The sequence below is a fragment of the Sorex araneus genome, chromosome 2 (assembly GCF_027595985.1).
Source record: "Sorex araneus isolate mSorAra2 chromosome 2, mSorAra2.pri, whole genome shotgun sequence".
Lineage (NCBI taxonomy): Eukaryota > Metazoa > Chordata > Mammalia > Eulipotyphla > Soricidae > Sorex > Sorex araneus.
Window position 1 is genome coordinate 193,010,753 of NC_073303.1, and position 6,000 is coordinate 193,016,752.

Genomic DNA, 6,000 nt, shown 5'->3' on the forward strand with positions numbered 1-6,000 from the left:
TGGCTGGGCTGGATGCACTATATGGGATGCATTGCAAGGCAAGAATGTTACCCACTGTACTATATATTTCCAGCCCCACTACCAGAATTTAAAGCACTATGGTGGTTCATCATCATCATCCTGTTGATCGTCGAATTTCTCGAGTGGTCTCAGTAACGTCTCCATTCATCCTAGCCCTGAGATTTTAGAAGTATCTCTTTACTCATCCTTTCCAATGGTGCCACATTAAAGACTCTTTTAGGGTCAGGGGAATGAGACCCATCATTCCCCTGAGATCCATGGTGGTTAGGGATTTTAGAATTTTCTTTGTTCTATGATAAAGAAGTAGACAAATTTACAAAGAATTTTGTTTAGCATTTACTGCAGTGATTTGCAGGGGCTGAGCATAAATGAGACAGAAAGGTCTTCTTTTTCTACCCTGTTACATAGTGGATATTGTCCAGACTTTAGCACATTAAAAACAAGTCATTTTTGTCTGTAAGTAGGAGCTCTGGACAGATAAGCTGATACGGTAGTTTGTTTTTGCCTCTGCTAGGCCTGGAGTTTGCTCCCTAAAATCTGTAGTCCCTTCCCCAACCCGGGACGACCAGGAATAGTCCTGATGCTCCTTACAGAAGAATCATTCATGTTTCCTAGGGAAATCAGCCTTATTTTATGGGAGTTTGCTAGGAGAGCTTTTCATGACTTCTTTCCTCTTCCTCTGTCACTAATAAAAATACCGAATAATAAAGATGCTCTGAGAGTTGGAAATAGGTTTATTGGAAAGTAGAAGGGAAAGGAAAAGAAACTCTTCAGTTAGGGAGAAAATTAGTATAGGATCAAGTTAAGTATAATGATATAGGATAGGACTCAGTAGAGGACTTAATATAAAACTAAGTGAAATACGGTTTGTTTTGTGGGGGGGTGTTGGTTAACAGAAAAACCAAGCCTCTGTGTTACTACTTACTAAGTGACAAGAATTTTTACAGAAAATGTAAGGATTATACAGGGTGGTCTGGGGAGCGTCAGGCCTTTTGGATTATCTATTTGACCATGGGACATTTTTCTTATTTCTTTGGCCACTGGCCTTTGGTATGATCCATTGTCTCTCAGTCTCCATGAAGCTAAAGTCTGGGCCAGAATCTATGATCCTGGGGATTTTCTATTTTCCCCTTTATGGGGAAAAATCCCAGGAAGTTGCAGAAATATTAAAAATGTAGAATGGGGGCATTTAAAAATGGGACTGCTCACAGCAACTGGCAAGGGGAAATGAAGACTTCCTCTTTTCAAGTGATTCTTTCAAGGTGAGTATGAAGTTAATCCCATTGCTCATCGATTTGTTCAGGCGGGCACCAGTAATGTCTTTCATTGTGAGACTTCTGTTTTTGGCATATCCAATACGCCACAAGTAGCTTGCCAGGCTCTGCCATGCAGGTGCGATACTCTTGGTAGCTTGCTGGACTTTCCTAGAGGGGTGGAGGAATAGAACATGGGTCGGCCGCATGAAAGGCAAATGCCTTACTGCTGTGCTATCGCTCCAGCCCATGAAGTCAATAACCAGTGCAATATGATGTACACCACTCACTTACTTCCAGCCTGAGTTCTCTTTTAGTGAAGACTGTTATCACAGAAACAGAGAAATGCCTATTTTTTTAATAAATTACCTTTGTTTTTATTTTATTTATTTATAATTTTTAATGAATCACAGTGAGGTCTAGTTAAGGACTTACAAACTTTCGTGCTTACATTTCAGTCATACAATGACCAAGTACCCATCCCTTCACCAGTGCCCATTCTCCACCACCAATATTCCCAGGATCCCTCCTAACACCCCCATCCTAACCCCCCTTTCTGCCTCTGTGGCAGGTGCATTCCCTTTTACTCTCTCTCTCCTTTTGGGTGTTATGGTTTGCAATATAGGTAGTAAGTGGCCATCATGTTTGGTCTATAGTCTACTTTTATCACGCATCTCCCATCCCGAGCGGGCTCTGCAAGCATCATTCACTTAGTGGTCCCTTCTCTATTCCAGATGCCTTTTTCCCCCTAGCATTTGACAGACATAGAATGAATGCATTAATTCCACAAATGAATACTTTATATTCATTTGTGGAATATAAAGTAACAGAATGGGAGACTAACACCCAAGGATAAGAGAGATAAGAGCCAGGAGGATCGCTGCATTGCTAGGAAGCTAGGAAGCCAGCCTCACATGCTGGGGGAAACACCTTTCTATTTTGCCAATGGGCTGACGACATGGGCTCTTGAATCCAGCTTCCTTTGTGTCTATTCACCAGCTTATTCCCACTCACCCTTTCCACTTGCTGCAACCAAATCTCTCCAAAATGCTAGTTTCTGTGCAGTTCGTGGTAAATTCTCTTATTTTGCTGCCCAGTGTGAGAGCATGATCATATCTTAGTGCTTCACACCCCACGCTACCTCTTTCTTAGGCCTCCAGATGCTCTTGGTAAGGAGCATCCTGGTCTTCCCCACCCAGGAGCCCCTTCCTTAAAGTGCCTGCCCTAAAGAGATGCTCAGGAAATTTTTACCAGTCAATTGAGGAGAGAGCCTGGGTCCCCAATTCTAAGCAGTAAAATTAAGCCAAGCCAGAAGCTGGCAAATAACTTTGCTAAAGGACCATTTAATCAAAGTGTTATGCTTTGTAGGTCATCAGATTTCTCTCAACTACTGGCTCTGGAATTTATAGTAGAAAAGTAGGTATAGAAAATAGGTAAATGATTGGGTGTGGTTGTGTGCCTGTGTGACTTTATATACAAAAATGGGTGGCACATAGACTTGACTCTCAGATCTAGTTTCCCCAGTGTCTGATAAACTAAGTGTGTTTATCTTGACTAAATTCCACACCTAAACTTTATTTTCATATAGCTCTACTTCCCTAGAACTCAATGTATTTTTAAGATACTGGATCATTATTCATTACGGTCACATTGTGCTTTAATAGAGAACAGAAGATTCGAAGCTCACTTAGACATATAATATACAAGTGGCAACATTCTCACTGAGAAGAAGCCATTCCAGTTCCATTAACTTGAACGTACATGTGGGTGAGAAGTTTCTGAACCCATGATTTAAATTAATAATAGCTGGACAAGAAGAAAGCACATTCCTAAGAATAATCTGTTCCGCCAAGGTCTCCTGGGTCATCGAGAGAATGGACTCTTTAATGGAGAAGAATTATGTACTTAATAAAAACGGTAACATTGGCTTTGCTTGTTAAAGGAAGCATTCATTATTCACAGATTTATATTTCTCAGGCTCCTCCTGGTCTCCCACCAAGAATTCATGTCTGATTTCTTGACATGAACATTGTCCACTGGTAGACTTATTTGTGGCCCACACGGAATCTTTGCTTATAACTCTGCCAGGACAAAGATATGGGAATGACGGGAGAACAAACTCCAATATCTCTAGCATCCAACCCAGTTCTCAAATTTATTAGCTCTTATCTTCTCTCCAAATGCCTCTTTTCCATCCCAGCTCAACTCTGGCCTTGACACATTTCCTAAATTGAATTCAGCTGTTTTGCCTCTGCGCCGCAATGGCCCGTTAAGTCTATTACACACATAGCAGAATTTCCAGAACTATTCATCTGATTTATGGGTAGTTCTCTTTCCTGTTGGGTCTTCTCCCTACCTGAATTAAGGACACCCCTATAACTCTAACCAAACATCAACTTTAGCATTTGCTTTTTGACTTTTTGTGTCACACCCGGCGATGCTCAGGGGTTACTCTGGGTTTGACACTCAAGAATTACTCCTGGCAGTGTTTGGAGAACCATATGGGATGCCAAGGATTGAACCCACGTCTGCTGCATGCAAGGCAAATGCCCTACCGATTGTACCATCACTCCCACCTCAACTCTGGCATTTTCAGAAGCTTTCTTGCAAGCACTACAGAAGTTTCAGACTGAACCCATAAAAAGATGATGGCCGAAGAGAGACTGGGATATGGGTAAGAGTTGTGCATGGAACAGAGCTATGAATGTGAGGCCAGAGAGTAGGAAGAAGAACTACAAGGGTGTGGAGGAGTCAATTTCACATAGTATTTGAGATCAATTTGCCCTGGGTAATGCATTATCAGGAACAACCCACTGCTACCAAGGCACCGGAGCCTTATTTTCTCTCTGAACTAAAATGTGCTGGCAAGGGTGGGGATGTTTATCCTCTCTAACGTTTCCTGTCAGGAGTCTTTGTAAATTGGATGGACAAAAGACAGATTATCAAGAGAACATCAAACAGAAATTTATTGGCACCGGCATCACACTCGCATATGAGAGAATTTGGATATGAGTCACCTAAAGGATTGATGAGAATATGGGTGTATATACCATCTAAGCAAAGGATCAATAATTTTAGAAAAGGGCCAAGAAAAAGGAACAGTCTTTGAGATTCTAGGGCAGTATGTGATGGGAAGACTTACATTAGCCTTCACTTGGTCCCAATTATCTTATACAAAGCTTATTTTACTATAAAGTCTGCAATGTCTCAGTGATAAGAGAGAGATGGGCATTTTTTTTGGACCTGATAGGATGTGAAAAAATAAAGCATAATATCCCAAAGGCTCTGGGATTGTTGGTCAGATGGCTTGAAGGACTGACACGCCTGCTTTGCATGTGAGAGCCCCAAGTTTAATCTTCAGCACCACATGGTCCCCTGAGCTTAGCTGGGAGTAGCCACCTTCTAAGCAATGCTAGGTGTGGTGCACCAGAAACCAAAGAAAATCCCGTGGGAACAGGGCATGCAGCGGAGAAGTGATTTCTTGCCTTTGTTATCTCATGCTTGCCTGGGAGCACAGGTCTTGCCCAGAATGGTAGAGTGGTGCATGGTCTATTGGTTGTCCATGAAAAGAGGAAAATTAAAAATTCAGAGACTAAAACCCAAGAATTGTAGAGATAAGGGCCAGGAGGATTGCTCCACAGCTTGGAAGCCAGCCTCACATGCTGGGGGAAAAGGCAGCTAGGTTAGAGAAGGGACCACTAAGCAAATGATGCTTGGAGGGCTCTCTCGGGATGGGAGATGTGTGCTGAAAGTAGACTATGGACCAAACATGATGACCACTTAGTACCCTGTACTGCAAACCATAACACCCAAAAGGAGAGAGAGAGTGAGAGAGAGAGAAAGAGAGAGAGAGAGAGTATAAGGGAATAAGACTGCCACAGAGGGGTGGTAGGACTGTTACTCTGAACATTGGTGGTGGAGAAAGAGTACTTGTGTAGGGATACTTGATCATTATATGACTGAAATGTAATCATGAAAGTTTATAAGTCTGTAGCTGTATCTCACAGTGATTCATTAAAATAAATAAACAAATGATTTTAAAAAAATCAGAGGTGGTATGGGATTCCCAGTGCCACAACCACAATGCACAATCTCTAGTGCTCCACAACTAAGTGTACTTGAGGAACACAACTAAAGTGTGCAACCTTCGGTGAACACGTGTGTTGGACATCCTCACAGCAACAACAACTAAACAACAGTTAGAAACTGCAAAGGGAATCGAAATTTTAAAAGGAAAGAAAGTCAAGGTTAATCAATCTTACCATGCTAAGGAATGAAGTGGTAGGTGTATAATCATTGTATCATTTGTATCACTGTCAGCCCATTGTTCATAGATTTACTCATCCCAGCCCTGAGATTTTAGTAGCCTCTCCTTACTCGTCTTTCCCAATGATTGGAGGCTTCTTTCAGGTTCAGGGGAATTAGATCTGTTATTGTTACTGTTTTTGGCATATCGAATACACCACGGGGAACTTGCCAGACCCTGCTGTGTGGGCGGGATACTGTCGGTAGCTTGCCGGGCTCTCTGAGAGGCATATATATTTATTTCCTTCTATGATGATGTGTCGTGTGGCCGTGATACATCATTATAGGTGTATAATGAAAATATTAAAACAGCAGTTGCAAGGAATGCTCACCAAGTGTGAATGGTATCTGTTAAATTGATATATTTGCCTGTTACAAAAATCTTTGAGGTATCGATTATTAGTATTCCTATTATGGAAGA